The following is a 22346-nucleotide window of genomic DNA, read 5'->3' on the forward strand; positions in this document are numbered from 1 at the left end:
CCAACGTCCTGCCTGCTCTAAAATAAGGCCATCGAAGCTGCACCTCTGCGCCAGTGCTTCGGCAGCGCTCACAAAAGGGTAAAGCGCGCCAAACGTATGCGGACAGAGACAAGTAGCGACGGCGAGCTATATGGGCCTAACATACATTCGGCACCCACAGTAAGTGTCGACCCGATCCGCGCGCCGTCGAGTTCCCGCTAGGCTCAGCGCAAAATGCACGCCCGTGCCGCAAACGGGGTGCTCGCTCTGCCCCCATTCGCATCGTCACCGAGGCGGAAAACATAAAAAATAAAGGGAGAAGAAGAAATTGACAGCAGGCGAGGAGGCGGTGAAATCCCGTTTCCTGCGCATCCATCCATCCAGCCACCCGAGCGTGCATCCATTCGCCGTGCCGGAGCAAGCCAGCGTTCACATCTGATCTTGCCGCTGCTTCGGGGCCAACCGGCGTTAGGCGGAGATGCCTTCCTCGCTTCGGCGAGCCAAGGTTATCTATCCAGGTTCGCTTCCCTTCTCGGCTACAGTGGGAGCTGCCATCCTCGAGCTCGTCTTTCCCGCACTTCCCTCGCCCTCGTTCGTCTTCGAGTTCTTCCTTTTAGTTTGCGCCTCGTTCCTTTGCCACTTGTTCGCGCCCGGCGTCTTTATGGCTCTCCTGCTCTCACGACTTCGACTTTCCTTATACGTACTTTGAGTCGACGGTACTCAGAATGGCGAGAGGCCGTTTTGCATTCCTCCGTCTCGGTGCCTCGAATCGACCGACACCGGAGACGAAGAAGGTTTGGAAAGAAAGAAAGAAAGAAAGAAAGAAAGAAAGAAAGAAAGAAAGAAAGAAAGAAAGAAAGAAAGAAAGAAAGAAAGAAAGAAAGAAAGAAAGAAAGAAAGAAAGAAAGAAAGAAAGAAAGAAAGAAAGAAAGAAAGAAAGAAAGTCGGTGCCCTCTGAACAAAAAGTGCAGAGCCAAGCCTCCGTGCCCGGACGGCAAGAAATCCTGAACCCTGCGACGCATATATCGGATGTAAGAACACGGTTGCTTTGCTTCGTACTTGAAACCGGCCGCGTGAAGTTAGCAGGATCGCATAAAAAATAAAAAAAACTGCAGCCAACATAAAAAAACTGAAAAACACTTACGAGGTAGGCGAAACCGCCAATAACACTCGGTGTCCGCCGCCTGACAAGAAGACAACACGCAAATAACAGCATAAATCGAGAACACAGTGTGAACAGCACGCTGCAAAAACCTACTCGCGGGCAGCACGCAAGAAAAGTAAACAAGACAGCAAAGAGAGGGGAAAAGGAGAGAGAGAGAGAAAGGTGGACTACGAAGCCGGGAACCGATTTTAAAACTGGCTACCGTTAGTCGGTTAGTAAGTACGACTCGCCACAAGTTAAAGCAAATAACTAAGAACACGTAGAAATATTACTTATGAACAAAATAAAAACAATACGAAAAAGAACGCGAGCAGAAGAAATGCTAACTTGTGGTTAAAGGTGAGTGCAGACAGACAGGGAAGGACAGAAAAGACACGGGAACTAGCTTGCCGAGAAAATAGAATATTCAACGGGAAACCGGCGAAGGCGAGCAAGAAGCTCACGCGCTAGTAAGCGAGAGGGAGGGCGTACAGCTAAGACAAAGCAGGAGATGCGGAGGAGTTAACCAAGGGAGTCTCCAGTTGGGTACGCAACAACAACCGCCGAAGAGGGCAAGGGGCTGTCAAGCTCTGGGGATTACAAGGTGATGGAATGAGAAAAGAAGAAAGTGCTATACTGTCGGGGGAAACACGTGGCGAGGAAGAGCTCGACACGGTCGCAACGTGTCGCACGAATAAAATGCAAATGCTAGCCCGAGTGTATAGGATGAAGAAAAAATAATAACGGTGTTGAGCAGGAAACAGGAAGGTGCGAAAGTTAAAGACAATAAAGGCGAACTAAGGGACCATAGAAAGGAAAATATGGGAAAGAAAAGTTTGCATATTACCGAGTACAAACGGGATATAAACGGGGGAAAGGGGAGGGGTAGAGAAAGTCGAGTGAGAGCAGAGCGCAAAAAAAAAAAAAAAAAACGCAAGGCAACAATTTCACCAGAAGGAAACTTCAGAAAGTACAGAATAATAGGATCGATGCAAGGCCGAGTTAAAGAAGGGCATGTTAGCGGAGAGAGAAAAACGGTGAAGAAATAACTCATCTGAATTGAATAACCAGACCATGCATAGGATATACTTCGACACGCAAGGAAAGAAGGTGAATCTCAAACGACAGATGAAAGAAAAGGAAGAATCAAATGATACAAAAAAGCAACGAAAACATAACAGTGGGAACAACAATTGGCGTAAATGGTGAAGAAACAATAAGAAACCCGCCGCATAGTGAAATGAAAGCAAGTAGAAAGAGCGAGAGAGAGAATAGGGATGTACGCAGACGAGCTTTCCCGAAAGGGGGAACGAAGATTGGGGCGAAGATTGAAGGAAGGCGAGGGCCAGGCCGACTTTGGCGCATGCGTGATTCCAACAGCGAGGGAGCAGCTGAGGGAAAACGGGTATACTAGGGAGGAGGAAAAGAGGGGGGAAAGTACGACGCGGCTCTTCTTCTCTCGCGCTCACTCGAAGGGAAAGGTGGGAGGGGGTGTACCCGACTCAACGAAACGGGCCGGCCGACCGACCGGCCCGGCGTGATCGCGAAACGCTGGGCCAGAGAGAGTTCGGCGCCTGGCGGCGAAGGCGGCGCTGCTTCGTCCCACCCCGCGCTCGACAAACCCTGGGCTCGTCGCTCTTAGCACGCCTTGTCAGCGTCGGCGTTGAAAGGAAAACGCGTCGTCGTCCTTCGTCATCGAACGAGACGTGACAACTTTTCGGACGACACTGCTGCTCGAAGCGGCAACTGAAACCTGCCGAAGAGTTTGTTCCTCCCTGTCGCTGGTGTTTGCTTGCGCGTCGACAGGGCAGCGCTAGTTCGGGCAGGCTGAGTGAGGACCTGACTTTCCTACGCTTCCACTTATCTTGTATACTTCACCGCTGAGTTGACGCACGCCATAGAATAACTTCAGATAGAAGGTTCGTAGAGAGCGGGATAGTCGTAGGCGGTCGAAAAGAGGGGGAAAAAACAAGTAATTCGAAGTACGTACGGTAGGGTAAAAAGTGAGGAAGTTTCCATTCGGTCGATCAGTAGAGACTCGCATCGAGAAAGAAGCGATCGTGTTAGACGGTAGGGCCCTGTGATAGTACACGGAAAGCGGCGGCACGTAGACAGTCAAGACAACTAGCAGCGAGAAGCCTCGGACGACGTAAGGTGCAAGCAGTCGACGACCGGGATCAAGTGAGTAGGATCGCCTCAACTACTTTCTTAACAAGACATATCGTGTAACGCGTCAGCCAATTCTCGCCGCTTCTGACGTGCCACAGAGAACAAAAATTTAGAGAGTACAGCTGCAACGACAATTGTGATTGTTTCTCTGTTTTTTTTTTTTTCGTGGTGAATCCGTGCAGCAAGTATTTGTGACAAACGTTGCTCTATTTAGGCACGCACACATGCATTCTTCCACTCAATTTTAGATTACATGTCTAACATACGAGAAGAAAAAAAAAGCTTTATTTGAAGCACCACTGATCAACAGCCTTCTGCTGCATTTTACACTGTAGTTGTTGGCAACGCTAACTGGACAAGGTTGCAACGCTACCGAACAACAAAGGCACCCGCATTACAGAATATATACTCGCGTTATAAAATACGAAGACGAATAGGATGAAAGCCCCCACGTTTAGCAACGATTTTCATCCTCAAGGCGTTCTTAACTTTGAGAACAACATTACCGCAATTATACGATGAAAACTTAGAATATCTACCACAAGTGCTTAGAGACAGCAAATGTGGGGTACTAATGGAACGACAGGGCGAAGCGACACCGGCATGAGGGCGCAGCAGTCACGGTGTTCCACTGCCGTACGCGAGGTTGCGGGTTCGAATACAGAGAGCCGCGGCAGAATTCCTATGGCAACCAAATGTGACAACTTCCGATGTCTTATATTTTGGCGCACGCTAATTACCCAGAGGAACACAGCGGAACCAAAGGTCCCGCTGTGTTCCGTGTTCCACTGTATTCCGGAACCTTTGGTTTAATTTCCCATGGGAACCTGTGGGGAATAAACGTCGCTAATTGAGACCTGTCACTGAAGAAATCAGTCAAATGGCGGTGCAGACAGCAGGGATTTCTTCGTAGCTACAGGTGGCGCATGAATTACTGCAGCGTAAAAGCCTGGAATAATGTAACAATGCTATTCTTTTTTTTTTGTAATCTGTCAATGGATAAGGAAGGAATATAATCGTGCGCAAAGGGGATCCTCACATTATAACTGCACAACCTACATGTAACGGACGATTGAGACATCTGCGAAATTTCTGCCATTGCGCCTAGCTGCGCTTTTCCCAGGCTGAAACTTCATTTCATAACTCTTGGGTGTTCCATAAAAGGTATACTGGAAGCCTGCTCCGCATGCCTACCATAAAGACCCGAAATTGAGAGACATACACCTGAACTGAAAGAATTAGAAAAGTCACAGTTGGCCGAAGAAGCCTAGTTGCTACTGCGAACGATGGAGAACAGGATCAGCGAGAAAAGAGGAAAGTGGGGCAGTGAAGATTGTTACAGATAGCTGACAGATAGTCTTTGTGAAAAAGGCAGAAAACCATTAGCTGGCGTGACTACCGACGGCTCCGGGACGGCTGGTCGGTTCCCTGTTGCACTCACACAGATCGAAATCTCTGGAGCGTGAGGCGGACTTTCGTTCACAACTTCTAAAGCTTCCGAGTAATAGAAATTCGCACGACACTACGCAGACAGGATTCAGCTCCACTCGCGCTCCTAGAGATTTCCATTATTTGGAGGAAATGCTGCATGAATAGCACGTAGGCACGTTCAATGTGCAGCAATTTATACTATGCGCGTTGTTGTGCGCAGAGCTCGGCAGGCGGTGCCGGAGCTTAGGGTCAAGACTACTCTCACTCATAAATGTCAGGGACGCTCCTTTTGAGCACCTGGGCACTCTTAATGTCGCTTCAGAATCACAGAGACAATTTTTGTTGTAAAATCGGCGATTGTCCAAGCAAGCAAATATGTAGTCAAGTGTACGGCAACATATGGCTAGTGGTAATCGGGGTACATGCGCACAGAAACGGTTCGCATACACAGGCTATCGCCAGCGTATGTTCGGCACCCTCTCTTTCGATCACTTTCCCAGGCAATCATTCTCTTCTTCGGCGGCAAGCACACGATTTAGGCGTGGCGTATTCTTGCTTTCCTGACATTCGGGCTATAATGGATCCCTCGGGAAATGCAAGGTGTTGCAGGTGCGCATGCGGAAGGTCCTTTTTTTTTTTTTTTTGCAGATTCTCCAGGAGAGCGACCCTTTCATCTTGGAATTTCGGGCACGACCACAGAAAGTGTTCAATGTCTCCTGTCTCGTCACATGCCGTACAGTTCGGAGAATTGATTCGCCCCGTCTTAAATAACCAGGCCGGTGTACCAGCAGATCCTGTCCTATAGCCCGCAAAGAAACTTCACGTCTCCTTACCGAATTCTTAAGAGAGACTGGTTTGATGGACATTTAGTGAAACACTTCGGCGATATTGTAAGAGACGCTCGGGCGGAGCAATTGCCGGCCTTGATCGCCAGGCTAAACCCGCGGGTTGCTACAATTCACCACCACCATCCTGACATTCGGTCACTTCCGTCTCTTTTCATTTTGCTTGTTCAGCACGAGTAAGCACACAGACGGAGAGGGAGAGACAGTACGACAAAGTTCGCATATTCAATATCCCGCTAATGAACGGACTCGACAATCCACAAACTTTCACTGTTCCTATAGACACCTGTTTCCAACAGCAGGGTGGTTTTATTTGAAAGCGCAACCTTGTTATTGCGAGCAGAAACAGATGTGTCGCCATTGGTAATGCTATTATATACGACGAAGCATCTCTCTGGTCACCATACACGCATCGTTTCCCATTTTAGGCGTTAGTCACAAACTGAGATGAGGATGGCAATTTGCTCAGAGCTTAGTCTGGGGACAAGGGACCACAAAAAAAAGAAGAAAGAAAGAAAGAAAGAAAAGAAAAAGGTGAAGTACAATATAACCATATACGACTTACTAATCGAACTAATGTTTTGATAAGTCACCTCGCGTATCGTGCGATTCAGAATTTCCCCTACGAGTTTCTTAGCACGAATTTCGGCAAATTCGCATGGTCGCGTTTATATTCGTTTGCTTGTGTGTTGTTGTTGTTTTTTTTTCTTTAACGTATGGACCTTTGTTTGAGTTCAACTTGAAGTTCGCGTTACACACTACCGTCTCTACTGCAGATGTATACTTTTTTTTCTTCTATTATCTCCACTTCAGAGACATCACACTAACAAGTCTGCGAATCTGTTTCCCCTTCTGCACAACAAACACAGCGTATCCGCCCGTTCAGCACTTTGCCCGAGGCCGTCAGGCCCAACACTTCCCCCGTCATCAAGCTTCGAAAGGATTAGATAAAAGGAAGCAGATCCCAGGGCGACGGACCCACAAGAAACAGCCGCACAGGTCCTCGCAAAATCCGCGGCGCTGCTCCGGCGGCCTCGTTATTTACATTTCCCGCGCGCCGCCGGTGTGCATGCTTAAGACGCGCACGTCGCAGGCGTTGCCACACACGCGGAGTGAAAGACAAAGCGGAGGGGGATGCGAGAGACACACGAATGGCCGCGAACAAGGAGGTGATGGCGAGTGAAAGTGAAAGGCGGGTTTGAGAGGAGGGAGGGAGCGAACCAGTCTGCAAACGACGCATTCTCCACACATCGGGGGCGGCCAGCACTTTGGTCGGCGGCGGATCCCGCGCGCTAAGCACTTCCTTATCTCGCTTGCTACGAAAAAAAAAAAATCGCGGGGTTTGCGAAAGACTGGCCACGTTGATTGGAGAAGGACAGGGAGCTAGCAAAGGGCGCGGGCCTCGCGCACCGGGCGCGGGCGCGCGGCGGGGGGCGACGTTGCGAGGAGGAGGAGGAAACCGAGAGTCCGAAGCGCATCTCTCCTCGGGGACGGTAATTATTCAGTCGTGCCGACAATTAATCCGACAGGAAACGCTTTTTTTCGCTCGACCGGAGGAAACGGTCAACCCTTCCGGGCCTCGGATTCACTCTCTCTTTCTCTCTCTCTCTCTCTCTCCTTCAACTTCCATCGCCGGAACTGTCCGCTCGTCGGGTAGATGTATGGTGCCCTACACGTGTCTGCGTACCGCGCTCGACGCGGTGTACACCGAGCGCGCCCAGTCCCGTTAAATTCGTGCAGCAGTCGCGCAAGCAGGTCGGAATGCGTGTAAGGTCGTTAACGCGCAGACACGTACGTTCACTTCGCCGAAGCGCCGGCCAAGTGGTTGATTTACCCAACAGCCCGCGATACCGATATATCCCAGAATTCGTCAGCGCATCGCCCGATTCGCTTAACAAAGCACGAACATGTCTATCCGCGAATTCGGCACACGATCAGTCACGACACAGACAGAGGACGCTAGCTATACAACTTTCGCTTTCGCCACACTGCACGGTTTTTTCGCAGGAGCAGACGGGCGCGCTCGTTCGCAACGCGTGCGTGTACTGCGCGTTTGTCTACACTATAAACGCGGGCCACTGGCTCGACGTTCTCGGAAACGATGGGAGAGGGAGAATGTGGAGGGTTAGCGGCTAATCTTGATTGAGTGCCGGCGCAAATTGCGAGGAGCGGCCCGAAACCGACGCCGCGTCGCACCCCTATATAGACGCGCATATTTGTCAATTTTATTTTATACATTGTTTAATTCCGCTGTCTGCATAGGCCAGACGCTTTGCGCGAGCCGGTTTCTCAGTGCAGGCGATTCGAAGCGCACCGAGCATATGCGACGCCGAGCGGCAAAGCTGCTCGGCGGAGGATGAAGCCGCCAATGCATGCTCGGACGAGCGTTGCCGGAAATCGCGACAGCGGGCGAGCGAAAGAACATTAATTTACCAGGCGGGGGGCGGCGACGGCGTCCCGCGGGCACAGAAGCCCCTATAGGTATGACGTTATGGCCTGCCCCCGGGCGCTGAGGGAGCCCATTCATTTGTCTGGACTCGCATTTCAATTTTGCACGGCGAATAGCTCATTTATGACACGTTACCCGTCTTTATTATTATTTATTTGTTTAGCGACACGCTGCCAAAACTGTAAGTTAGGAATCTAACTATACATTGGACGAATTTATGCCCGAAAAAAAAATGAAAAGCTCAAATCACAACGAAAGCTGCGAGCAGCGTCGTCGAAACCTGACTCACGAAGTTACGACCGTCAGTTGTTTAATTAAAAGCGTACATGTATGAACCTACGTTTTACAGTAATCGTTGGTGCTCGCGTACATTCAAGAACGTATATACTAGTATTCGCGCTGCGCGTGCCATATGATTGAACAAGACTATTTTGCTAAAGAATAGGCGACAACGTTCAAGAAAATTGGGTTGCAATAGGCGCGTCTTCGCGCCGAGCGAGAGCTGGATAACTGTGATAGTCCAGTGAAAAAAAAAAGAAAAAAAAACGAAAAAAAAAACGGCCACCGTCAAGAATCACAACAATGTACGCGTAGCAATATCAGTCGCGCGCCGAAAAGAAAGTCCTCGGCAAGATCTCTAACCTACATGTCCGTCGAGTTGACGACTTGCACGATATAGTGAAACTAATACCGCGCCTCGTGACACGTCTAACGAATCGCTAGAGCTAGAGCTGAGACATCGCCTGCGAAATCTACGGCGCCGCGCGTTGCTCAGCACCGAAAATCTCGGAGGACTATACATGCACCGCGCTCGCTAGATGTCGCACGTCGTGCAGACGACGTGCGACATCTAGCGGGTGGAACTACAGAATGGGTTCAGGCCAGGCAGACGCTTAGAAGACAATATGTTTGTACTAACTCAGTGCATAGAGATTTCAGTAGCTCAGAAAAGACCTTTATGGGTAGCATTTCTAGATATTAAAGGAGCTTATGACAACGTAGACAGGGAATTGTTGTGGGAAATTCTTCAATACGAAGGCATAGATGACGATTTCGTGGAGCTGCTGAGGGAGATATATCGAGACAACCAAGTACAAGTGGCATGGGAAGGCCGAAAAGGAAATGAAATGGTGGGAATTCACCAAGGATTGAAGCAAGGATGCCCTCTGTCACCATTGTTGTTCACGCTTTACGTCAAGGGCATAGAAAGACGACTGGAAAACAGCGAATTAGGTTTTGATTTATCCTACATGCGTAATGGACAAATGGTGCAACAGAAGGTCCCTGGATTGATGTACGCAGACGACATTGTGCTACTAGCGGACAATAAAAAAGATTTACAGATACTTGCGAATATCTGTGGGAACGCAGCGACAAATCTAGGCCTTAAGTTCAGCACAGAGAAATCAGGGATTATGATCTTTAATGAACACACGAGTAACTTCGTGGTGTCAATTCAACAGCAAGTAATACCCATAGTGAAGCAATATAAGTACCTCGGCGTACACATAAACGAAGGAAAGAATTACTCAAGCAACCACCAAGATAATCTGAAAATAAAGGGGAAGCGGAATGCAGCATTAATGAAACACAGAGCACTGTGGGGCCACAATAAGTATGAGGTGGTGCGTGGAATCTGGAAAGGAGTAATGGTGCCAGCGCTAACATTCGCAAATGCCATTATATGCTTAAAATCGGATATATTGGCGGGTTTGGAAGTTAACCAAAGATCAGTAGGCCGGTTGGCTTTGGGAGCACACGGTAATACGACAAATGAGGCAGTGCATGGAGACATGGGTTGGGCCACTTTTGAAGTCAGAGAAGCACAAAGCAAAATTAGTTTTGAAGAAAGGCTCAGGAACATGGATGAAAATAAATGGGCGGCTAAAGTGCACAAATATCTCTACATGAAAAGCGTGGACACAGAATGGAGGAAGAGGTCAAGGAAGTTGGCAACCAAGTACAGGATAATCGAAACTGTAAATAGACAACCAGGGGTCATCAGAAAGAAAGTGAGAGAAATAGAGACCGTGAATTGGATGCAAAGAATGGAAACGAAAAGGACAATGGAGATTTACAAGAATGAGAAGAAAGAAATTAGAAGGGAAAATCTGTACGATAACACAAAGGGCAGTGCCTTGCTATTTGAGGCTCGAGCCGGTTGCCTAAGGACGAAAACATATCGGAACAAATATTCGGAACTAGATGAGACATGTGTATGCTGCAGTAAAGATCCAGAGACCACTCAGCACATCCTAATGGAATGCGACGGGATCCACCCAGCGAGAACCGTAGGTAACGTGCAACTCCCAGAAGCGCTTGGGTTTAAAGTGGAAGGAAACATAAACAGATCAGCCGTAGAGATCAGCAAGAGACGATTAGAGTACTGGTGGAAAAAAAGCAGGGAAAAGATGGATACGACCTGATCTCTTAAAATCATAGGCAGCGGTACAAGCTAAATTTTTGAAAAAGGTATACAAAAATGCTAGATAAAGAACATGTGTAGTATAACTGATTAAATCAAGCAGGCTAGGTGACTATTTGTCGCCACCCCGTTTCAAAGGGGATGCCAATAAACCATCATCATCATCAACGTGCGACATCTATGCAAACTATGCAGAAAAGCGCTCGAGCCTCACAACAACATGGCCGCTGCAATTTTAATGAAGGCTTTTAGAAATTAAGGGACAGGGAACTAGCTATGGCACGACGAAAGAAGTGCTAAAAGAGCGAATGTGTGGAGTTTACTAGACGTTTACACGGATCTGGGAGACTTATTTACGGTGGAAATACGCCGTTAACGCGTAGCTACGCTTGTCTTTAGGCTAGCCTAAGCGTGACGCGGAAGGCGGTCGAAAAAAGCACGATGCATTCGCTCTCCGCCCTTTACCTTCCTTTTACTGACTCCGTCTGTCTGTCGTACGAAAGGTGCGTGTGCAGTAAAAGAATGCGCAAGAAAGACGTAATACGCAAGTATGTCTCAGGAAGAATGCATTCAAAGCGACAGGTCTCGCCGCTTAGCGACCAGTAAAAAAGCTGCTGCCACTATAAGCTCGTTTTCCTAACCTCTCGTTTAATCGGTTTTTCACCCGCTCTTTTCGCTTCATCTTTTTCGCGTTCCTTTTCTGAAAGTCTGTCAAATCGTTGTTTCTGCTCGCACTCACGAAATCTTTCCGGAAAGCTGGGAGCCTAGTCAAGGTATAGAAACGCGCGCTGCGATCCCAACGCTATGCTCTTTTATTGGCTCTGCGTAACAGGGGAGCCCCATAATCACTATACTAATGATAACAACGATGTATTAGATGATCCGTTTATTTGTTGGTGGGCCTGATTGGTGGTCTTTTCCGAAACAATGATTTAAAGAACAAAAGCGAAGGGCAGAACGTCATATTCTCTGGCGAAATAAACATTTAACAGTTCCAAATGTAGGAAGACGTACCGGTTGCCGAAGATGATGCCCGAAGATGAATATGATGCGACAACGTTGATTATTACATGAGAAAATGAAGGCGAAAGTTCAATTTTTAAAAAAAATCCCGCCGAAATGTTAACGTCTGTAAAGTTAATGCGACTTGGCGGATGTCAAATTGATTTCTCCAATTTTGGCCATCTTCTCGTCGCAGGAAAACGCTGATACTTTTGGTTTCCTTTAGAGTGACATACAGACCGTTCCGATCGATAAACAGTAACCTATAGATCCGAGCAGACACTGACGAAATTAATGACGTCACAGCGAGGTGATTCAGGAACTTTAGGGCGGGAGTCGCCAACCATATTTCGTTTGTGGATCATACCTGGCTTACCAAGCGTCTTCTCGCAGAAATAGAGGCCGATTCGTTATTGCTGAAGCGCAATTTACTAATGCCACTCAACTTAATATGCTTGTTCATTGTTCTTATAAGAAAATGGCGACAGTAAAAGAAAAGATTCAGTTACGTTAGGTAGATTGAGGAAGCTCCCTCCAAGGCTTCCGCAATAACCAAAAGCCTCTTTTTTCGGCGCTCTGCAACAGCGCAAACTCACTATTAGTTTAGTTTCGCTCATAAACCGCACCTCGAAGATTGTCCTCCACACTCATTGTCAATGCTGTCTCCACAATTCCAAAAAAAAAAAAAAAAGAGAGAGAGAGAGAGAGCCCTATAGCTGCAAGAATGACAGTCGGGATAAAATTCTCAGCTGCGCGCTTCCTTGTAAAACACTGCAACCTCCCGCATTCTCGAATCGCATCATTATACGTCACATTCGCCGGACTCAGCAACCGACGGCGTCAGCCGGTTGACAATGAGCCATCGCTCACATCCGCTTGAAAAAGCGCTTCCCCGCGGCGAGTGGGCAGGAATTCCAGTCGCGTCATACCGGCCATTCCGGTCAATAACTTACAACGTACGGCCAAAGAATAGACTCAGTAAAATATATACCTACACAAGAAAGAGAGCAACGCCGCCTCCGCGCAAAGCAAGCATCGGAAAGAGAGCCATTCATAAGACAGCAGCACACAGCGGCCATATACACCGCGGTGCCCCGTGAAGAACGATCCAGAGAGACTGCGGGAGCAGGGCCAGCGGCGCTCACTCTACTACTATATATCGGCGCCTGAACGCAAGAGTAATGGCACAATACCTCCCCGTCTTTGGGCAATAACACCCGTGCGCCTGGCCCACCTCAGCGGCTGGCCTCACCCCCCGCGTTCACGTACACACGCTGCACTTCGCGTGGGAATAAAAAAAAAAAGAAAATTAAAAAAATATGCCGTCACATGTTTGCCAAACGAAACCATTTCGTTTGCTCTTATTGGCAGCCGCTACTTTTGTTCGCGCCGAAATGGAGTGACCATCCGGTTTCTCCAGCACTGCCTGCTGCATGCATTATTTTTTATTCTTTCTCGCATCGAATAACCGTTCACTCCGCTCTCCCTTTTCTGCCTTTCTTCTTTTTTTTTCTTTTTTTTTTTTTTTTTTGAAACGTGGCTACGCGCGATATGCGATCCGCGCGCTTAGAGAGGTCTCACTCCATCCAGGTCTTGAACCTGGGTCCACCACCTTGGATCCCGAGCATTCTGCGTGCTAGCCGACAACGGCGCGTGTATATAGCTCATCGCCGACAACTTCAGAGGCTCGTGCCTAGAGTCCCGGAGAGCTCTAAAGATGTCATACCGATGTTGCACGTCATATAGTCACTGCATGCGGCACCCTATACTGTGTATAACTCTTCAGACGGTCGCGCAGAAGAGCGCCCAAGACGCACCTCGCCGTTGGCGCAGTGGCCTAAGTGATGGCTTTTGGGACAGCGAGCAAGCCAAGGGAAATGAAATAAGAGGCCGTTCGCAAGCTAGCTACGTGTGCAGTTTTCTAAATCTTTGCGCTGATCTGGGAAATGTCTCTATTCCTCAGTACGCGCAGTTGACTGCCACCCTGTCAACATCACCGGAGTTCCCGAGGCACAAACTTGCGAGATCCACAGCGTTGCCAAGCAGCTCTGCCTCGCGTGCTATTTAGAGGAAGTTTCGAAATAGCGATAAGGACGAATGAATCGATACAGCACTGTTCAGCAAACAGGATCAAGATTCACAATGTCGTCAGTCTCCAACAACTGTTCGTCAATGGCTGGTGCTTTCGTCATCATCTCGTTGACTGTAAAGAAAGCGCGGCGAAATCTCCGCATTAAAGGCATGTACAGCTACACAGCTCAGCACCTCGACGTTCTTTCTCCATCAAAGCAGGCCGTCAAGTTCTGCAAGGGCTAATGCAAGGCGTACTTCGCATTTGTCGCGCTGAGCCGATACGTGCCGCTACACCTAGCGGTGGTAACGCCTTCTCTGCAGCGGCGTCCTGAAATCAAATACATGATTTCAAGGCTGAGTCGACTGTTTTGTTCTTATACTCATTGACAAGGGGTGCTCTGTGTGGAAGGCATAACTTTTAACTTACGTCTAACTTTTGTCTAACTTTTGTCTAACTTGTAAATGCGCCGCCAGCCTGCCGCTGCCAGCTATAGGGCTCTGTGACCGCCTCGACCTTCTATCCCTTCTTTTCTCTTTCATGTCCCCTCTCCAGATCCACAAGGCGCCCAGCCATGCTCCCTAAAGGGTTGCAGAAAATAGCGCCCCTTCGTCTCCACAATCACTCTCTCAAATAACCTGCCCGAAAGAGGCATAACGCATTACATCAATCACTGTCGTTCCTATGTGGGGGTGTTACTTTGCCATCGAGCACAGTTTGGTCGGCTAAACCATGCAGCTAACCTCGCAATCGGGACAACTCCCACCACATCATGAGTCTTGTACGCTTATGATACTTCTTACATTGTATCTCTCCCTCAACCACCCTAACGCTTCGAAGTTCCACGTGCCGCCCACACGAAGCAATCAGTTTCAATCAGTTACAGACAATTTCCGAAGGATATCGCACGTCCGAAGAACGCCTACACGACCCGATTCCACCTACTGGCACAAACTACCTGCTCTCGAACCGGCGAATGCTAACACCAGACGCAGGCGCACTTGCTCGAAGTTCTTTCCCTTATCCCCGACGCCTCACTGTTTGCAATCACCCGAGGATGATACGTACGTTCGTTCCCCAACCCACCGTCGTCGTTTCTGCCCTACCTTATCTATTTCCCATCGACTCCGCAGTTTTCATCAAAACCATGCTAATCTCGTAACCGGCACGACGTCTCCCACCTCGTCGTTAAGAGAACGCCCTACCACTCTCCTTCGCGCCTTCCCTTTCTCTCTCCGCGTCGATCTCTCTCTCAACTCATCGGAGATGCTGCGGCACGTCGATCACACCATCGTGAGAGTCGTCCCCGCCCTAACTCTTCTTACGTGCCGCCGCCTCCGCTTGCCCTCCTTCGATATACACGCGCAGCGCGGCAGATCGCAAGGAGGCCTTCAATATTTATAGGCTCGGTCTCCGTCTGACGAGATTACGCCGACGCGCGTTCCTCCGAGCCCATGCCTTCTCCCCCCCCCCCTCCTTCCTTCCTTCCCTTTCCCCCCCGACACACACACAGCAACCTTTCAATCCAGCCGACGATGACGATGTCGCGATTTCTCGCGCGCCGCCTCCGCCCCTTCACAACCTTTTTTCCCCCACTTGTTCGTCAAATCGTCCCTTCGTCCAACCTAGTCCCACTCCCCCCATTCCTCATTTTCCCCTACCTCCCCAGCGTCTCGCATCCTTACTTCCGCGCCTTCGATTGCATCCTGCTTTAACTGTATTTTCTTTTTGTTCGCACTGGATTCAGCGTTGATAAGTAGACAAGTTAGATGTATCACCATTCTTTATATTTTGTTTTCGCTCTTCGAAGACGACCTTCCTACCAGCGTAAACACGCTTCTGGCCTGCGTTTCCTCATTTTCCCGCCGTCAAGCCGCTCACGTCCCTTCTTTTTTCCCTTTTTTCCCCCTCTTTCAAGCCACCCCTCCTGGTAGCGGTGTGTTTTTCTCGTTACGAGCTCGTATAGGATTCGGCGCCTTCTCATTGGAGCCGAGCGAAAGCAAGGAGGAGTGGTAGATGGCTGTCGGGATGTGCTCCCCGGAGCATAATAAATAAATACAAGCCGGAATCATCTCTCCGCGGCGACAAGCAAGCTTTGCCCCGTTTTGGCGTCTTGTCCGCCGAGAACCGCATCGTCGCTGACTGCGCGATTTCGTTAGTAGGTTCGCTTGTTTGTTTTATGTTGTTGGTTTCTTACTTCAATTCCCGCCGTGCATTCGCTTGTCGTTGCTGTTTGACTCGCTGCAACTTCGTTCTATATAATGATCTTCGCCAAGCGGCGAAATCACGGCTACTAACTTCCGTTTCAGGTTTCCCGTCCTTGGTGCCCTTGAGTCCCATCAGCGTTCTTCCGGCCTGGCAAATGAAAGCGCAGAATACGACCATCGCACGAGAAACGCGTCGTTAGATGATGCAGGTCAATTTATTTTAGACTCGCCTTTCTCCACGTATCTCCCCGTCTTTCTCCAGGTCTTCATCGTGCGATATACTCCCTTAGACGAGTTTCTCGAGCTCTTGCCTCTACTTATCGATCAGGTTTCGCTGAATTTGACGCCAACTTAACGGAAGGGAGATTTATTTAGATAAGTTATGGAGCGCTGCTGCCTACAACGCTCTCTGAAAAGAAGACCAGTGAAATGGCGTCAGCAAATGCCGTTGTAAACCGAGTGGACACAGCACGCAAGCACAAGCTCAATCAGTGCGCATACGACATGGCCGCTGCGCCGTTCAGCAAAGTTGTTATATTCACATGCGTACGCTGTTTATCCCCCCCCCCTTTTTTTTTTTCGGTGACTCAACATCTATTAAAGGTATCGCCCGGCATAACAACAAGACCAAATACGTTAACTACACCGACCGATATCAGTTAACTGTATCACAAGATGAAAAACAATAGAAACGTCGACGGCTTCCAGAACGAGTAGCGAAGAGAACGTAAACACGAGAAGTGCTGAAGCTAGCAGCCCACGCCATGCCTTCTTTTACGCCGGCACTGCCCCGGCAAATTATATGAGGCTTTACTAAGGCCATGAGAACAAACTTCGCTTCCAGCCTGCTCATCTCTTCTTTTAATGATCGGAGAAACCGGCTTTAGGGGAGGTGAACGAATGAAGCGCGATAGCACGTCGATCGCTCGAACTTCCTTCCGTACATGCGGCGGCTGCGTGGATGGCGTACTTGCTCCCGCAAATAGTGTGAAAGTTCCCAAGCACCACGTTCGCCATAACGTCCTTCATTTAAAGCTACAGCCACCAGTGAAACTGGACGTCGGAGCCAGGGCAACTTCGGCCGTACTTAGGCGGTGCTGGCAGTGAGCCTTCTTCTTTCGCCACTCATTCGCACTCATCCAGTTCACCCCAGCCTTCCCCGCTCGTCTAGATCACCGTCCCTACACCTTTACCGTCGAACGCAGGGGGCTCACGGTAAAACCGAGCATTCCGACGTATACTGCGCCGGAACGCGCTGCATTAACCCGGGACAGTACGGTGCAAACTCGGCAAACCGCCTATTACTCGAATGCGCTGCCAAGTGCCATTCCCTTCAAGCTCGCCCGAGTGGCACTTCCTCCCCTTATTCCGTAAACATCGGTTCCCTCGATGCGGCAGCACCCTTTCGTGGCGGGCAACCGCCTCCTGCGGGCATTATAAGCCAATAAGCGAACACCGCGGCGCCTCGCTGCTGATGCTGCTGCCTCGCGCGTGTGGGGCCGCTGGAGACCGATGCGCTGCTGACGGCGAGCTGCGATGCACGGCGGAGAAGGGACGACAGCCAAAGGCAGCTCGTTACCGGGAACGCCCGCGTGCTTCGCGAGATTACCCGGTCGTGCCAGTGAACGAGGAGGGGAACAGGAAAAAACCGCGAGATTGCCTTCGGTCAGGAGCGAGTGAAATAGACGCAGCAAAGAAAAAAAAATAGCAAAGGAATGCACGCCCTATTGGCTCAAAGCACGCGACCTCAAATACTAGGGCGGCGAGGTGCCTTCCTTTCCTCCCTCTGTCTCTCCCTCTAACCCAACCCCACAAACCCTAGTTCCGTCGCCCTACCCATTCTTGATGAAGTAAAATTTTGAAATAAATAAAAAAAAGAAAGAATAAAACCGCAAACGCTGGACCAGAACAAATAGCAGGCTCGTTCATTTTCATTCCGCCCACTGACCCTCCATAACCACACGTCCTGTTTTAAAATCCTTTATATTAATGCGAAAGCATTATATGCCCCATTACGCGAAAATCCCATCGTAGTCTGCGGCGTGACCTAATGATGGTACCAAAAATGACCGACGGCGCTAAGAGTAAAAACACGTCAGGAAATGCTCGGACTGACGTCACATTTCTGAGAGATTCCTGTAAACAAAGCACATTAATGGCGCCGAAAAGAAAATTTGGGGCATTTCGACCTGTGCGGGAATCGAACCGGCGCTCCGGCGTGCGAGACGAGCACGCTTCCCCGATGCCACGGCGGCTCCGCGATTATGGCTTATTAAAGGTGTGCCTAGCGCGTGCGTGATTGCACACGTTACGCGCTGGTATCTGCCTGAGTAAAGGTGTAGCCTAGTGCGTCGGCCATTGGGCACGTGACGGCACAGACAATGAGGAGGAGGAGGAGGAGGAGGTGGCGCCACGTCATGTGTGTATAAAATGAGCGCGTTCATGGCGTTCCGAGGTCTACAAACGGTATAATGCTTTGGCGTTCCCACACGTAAGCAGTCTTAAGTGTCGCTGGCGAATTTTTTTCTCCCTTTACTTGATTAATATATTGGGCAATTTGAAATGTGGTGGCGATGTGACGTGACTCGGACCGTTACAGCCTTGCCCCGTTTGTTCTTTTTCACTTGTTGCTGATCTGTTGAATGATCTCCAGCTATTTCTTCAGACGTTCGCAATTTCGATACACTCGCTACACCGCGGTGAGCTAGCGCACTACGCGTATGCGTATGCCTGCAGCGAAGTAACGTTTATACCGTAATAGCTACTGCCCGCTTTGATTCTTGTTAATTAAGCGTTCATCAATTCTGTAGATCTACGAGGCCTCTCCCACGTTAGCGCGAAGTGCATCTCTCCCTTCCATGTGGTTTCTCTTACTGCGTTATCACTAAGTGTGTGTGTGTGTGTGTGTGTGTGTGTGTGTGTGTGTGTGTGTGTGTGTGTGTGTGTGTGTGTGTGTGTGTGTGTGTGTGTGTGTGTGTGTGTGTGTGTGTGTGTGTGTGTGTGTGTGTGTGTGTGTGTGTGTGTGTGTGTGTGTGTGTGTGTGTGTGTGTGTGTGTGGTGTGTGTGTGTGTGCGTGCGTGCGTGCGTGCGTGCGTGCGTGCGTGCGTGCGTGCGTGCGTGCGTGCGTGCGTGCGTATGTATGTATGTATGTATGTATGTATGTATGTATGTATGTATGTATGTATGTATGTTGGTGCATCTAGCCCTTTCGCCGTAGAGTTCTTGTAGCAGTATAATTCTCATTTCTATACCAACATGTAAGTGATGGTACCTTCGTTCACTTCAACACCATATTTCCTTTTCATTACTCTCTCTCCTCCCACTTTTTCCCATTAAGCTGTTGCACTGCTCTCGGGTACGAGCACAATCATTTTGCTTCCTTTGTTATTCGGGGCTTTTCCCGCGTTCTTTGCAAAAGACGCTGCTCAATATTTATGCGCGCGATGTGAGTGAGGCTTCTCGCATCGATCACACGCAGCTGCTCTGAAATGCAGATCTGAGGGACTCAAAACAAAAGACAAATCCTGACTCCGGCATCGTCAGCTTGCACCCCCTGCATGGGAGGCCTCGACCAGTCGCGCTCGCGAGATGCCCCGACGCTTGCGACAGCGCCAGTCGTTGCCTCAGGGAATTTTAGCAAGCAGCGTTCGTGCTAGCCGAGCAGCTGACCTCATAGATGCACCGCCACCCGCCCAACAAAGAGAAATGCAGCAGAGATTAGCGACTGTATGCATCTCTTCATTGAATGACAATATATGCACATCGCTAAGTGTACGGGGCCTCGGTAAACACGGCGGCTCACAAAATACAAAGACGGAGTGTACGCAGCGGGACTGCATGCGTCTGTGTGTTTGTGCGCGTGCGTTTGTTTTACGCGCGCTGCGCTTATGTTTGTTCGTGCGTCACCAGCGCGTGCGTGTGTGTAAGGGCAGGTAATTGCGCGCGCGTTTCTTTGTGTGCGTACGCGCGCGTGTGTGTGCGCGCGCGCGCTCTCTTTCCCAACGAAAATACAACGGGCAAAACGAACGACGGAACAAACTGAGCTCGTCTCAGAAACGCCAGTAACGCCTGTAATTCTTTTTGAGCGGCGAAGGAGGGAAGAGTGAGCGATACAGGGACGAGCGGGACTGACGCAAAGGAAGAAAGGCGAGGGGGGGGAGGCGGACCTTTGGTCTCATTTCCGGTTCCGGATCGGCGGCCTCGCGGCGCCCGAAATTGCCTTTTCCATTTCATTGCTCACCGCCGCCCGCAAAGACGCCTTGTGCGCGCTGGAATGTTTCCATCGCGCTATATAGTGCTCTTCCTTCTCAAGCTTCATGGTATCCTTGCTTTATTTTTATTTCTCTCTCTCTCTCTCTCTCTCTCTCTCTCTCTCTCCGGTGTTCTTGGTTTTCAATTTCGCGCGCGCGCGCGCTCTTTTGAGGCGTCCGTCGTCGAATCGTTACTCGCCGAGAGTGTCTAACGCAGCGTGTTAATGCACGCGTACACATGCCTTCGGGCAAAGTCGCGGGCGCATCACAGTTCTAAGCCATTTCATGTACAAAAGCGACTCCTCGCCCTCTCTCTTCCTCGCTATCTTACTTCTGCTGCTCCTTCTATTGATCCTTCTTTCTTTCTTTCTTTCTTTCTTTCTTTCTTTCTTTCTTTCTTTCTTTCTTTCTTTCTTTCTTTCTTTCTGCGCTCTCAGATGTGTTCGCTATTGTGCCACTACCTCGCTGCCAATCCCGGCGGCTCTTTGGCTGCACCTCTTTTTATACTGTTGCCGTTATGCGGAACAGGTCACGCGGTTCAGTGCCGTCGATATACAAGCTTTGTCTGGCTGTTATAACGTACATCGGGCGACGTGTAATATTCGGCGCCATCCCGGAGATGTTCGTGTCTTTTCTGTCTTAACGATTAAAAAGAAGAAAGGGCAGGACCAGGACAGATCCATACGTTTCGAAAAAAATAAAAATCCCATCACCGACCACCGTTATTCCTTCTCTCTTCTTACCCTTACCCCAGTATATACACTAACGCGAGCGGAACCGCGTATTCAGCTTTTCATATCGTCGCACCCCGCGAATCCACTCGTCGGTCTGCATTTTCTCCGACAACGTGTGTGTACACAGCGACGCCATCTTCTTTCTTGTTTAACTGTCCGTTCGCTTTGTTCAATTCCTTCGTCTTCGGGCAGCGATGCGTTGCTGCCTGCCGTTCCATATCGCGAACCGCCGTGTTTACGGTCCAAACGGTCGAGGCAGCCGCGCTGCACCGCTCGTAACACAAAGTAAGCAATCTCGCGCTGCCGACGTGCGAGCGTTCGAAACAAGTTTCTCCGCAGCCAGCAGGCCAAAGTCCGGCAGAAAGGAAGAAATAAACAAACAAACAAACGAAGGAAGGAAGGAAGAAGAAGAAAACGTTGCGGCGAAGACTCCGAAACTCTTCAGCTCCCACCGCTCCCGAGTACATATATACCGCGGGAACTTCCGATGGCCAATTCCAGGGAGAGCCGAAATGCGGTTAAACTTAATCCCTTCTTATAGCGCTCACCCCATAAGCAGGAGGCCGGCCTCTGTTTCGCTCTCTCTCTCTCCCTCTCCCCGATGGTGGAAAGAAGAAAGGAAGTTATACAAAAGGGTGAACGGGAGCAACGACGTCGAACAACTGGCTGTGGGCCATGTGTCGGTGCGCCGCGAAATCTCGTCGAGGACCCCTCCACCCACCCCGCCCGGTGCTCGAAGGTTCCCGCACGTACCGTAAACGCCCGTATAAGAGCAGCATCATTTTTTTTTTCTTGTACTGAAGATACTGCGAAAGAACTTAGGGTGCAGGTGTTACGGGTGCCACAATAGTTTTATGCGAATTCCATATCTTTTCTGTATTAGTAAGAAATATATCTGTCCTTATTCAACTACAAAAAAGCCACAAAGTTTTAGTAAAAACTCCTGCTGTTTATCAGCCGCTAAACCGAAAGAAAGAAAATAATAAAAAATGGATTAACAATAAAAAAAAAAAACAAGGCAACCGAGCAATAGAAAACAAACTATACAAAATAAACGATAAAACACTATCAAAACCACTATACCGACTATAAAGAATAACATTCTTTGTCGGTAGGGGACGATTTTCTGCCCGGTAATTATCATTTTGTCCTTACAAAATCATAATTATTACAAAGCAGGACAACACTGGCAAGCACAAAACTATAGGCGGGGACGTGGTTTTATGCACGGGCCGATGCATTAAAAAAAATAGAGATTATTTAGTTCGCCGTTTGGCGTTTGGGCATTGCACGAGTACGACTATTATTTGAGTCCATACGGTACTTTTTCCGCGCCGCTTCCGGCCTCAGCGGTCAGGCTTCCTCGAGAGAGGCGCTAAGTCCGTCGTTGGAGTTTATTTAAGAGCACTTAAAGCCTCCACCACCGTACAAATGTAAGAAAGCTGCCGTGCCCTCCAGCGCCAGCTTTGCCCGTAACGTTGAAGAGCAATTGTAAGTCCCCTTTCCGATGGCCGGGTATTCTCTGACAAAATAAATTAATACTAATAATAAAAAACGGAAAGTAAGAGGGCGGGGTGCAGCGAAGGTGACAAAAATCTGACACTTCGAGTTTAGCCGGGAGAAGTCTGTGAAAACAAAAA

At 49.3% G+C, this 22346-nt stretch overlaps 2 protein-coding genes across 3 annotated transcripts in view; one reads left to right on the forward strand and one right to left on the reverse strand.

The window, feature by feature from the left end:
* LOC119446574 (procollagen-lysine,2-oxoglutarate 5-dioxygenase) overlaps positions 1-22346 on the reverse strand; it is a 157506-nt gene that overhangs the window by 59867 nt on the left and 75293 nt on the right. The window lies entirely within an intron of this gene.
* The window catches only part of LOC119446576 (immunoglobulin domain-containing protein oig-4), a 50908-nt gene continuing 31173 nt past the window's right edge, over positions 2612-22346 (forward strand). The window contains exon 1 of the mRNA XM_037711045.2: positions 2612-3304. The gene's annotated coding sequence lies outside the window, so the exon portion shown is untranslated. The remainder of the gene's footprint in view (positions 3305-22346) is intronic.

This window comes from Dermacentor silvarum, chromosome 3, assembly GCF_013339745.2.
Source record: "Dermacentor silvarum isolate Dsil-2018 chromosome 3, BIME_Dsil_1.4, whole genome shotgun sequence".
NCBI classification, from domain to species: Eukaryota; Metazoa; Arthropoda; class Arachnida; order Ixodida; family Ixodidae; genus Dermacentor; species Dermacentor silvarum.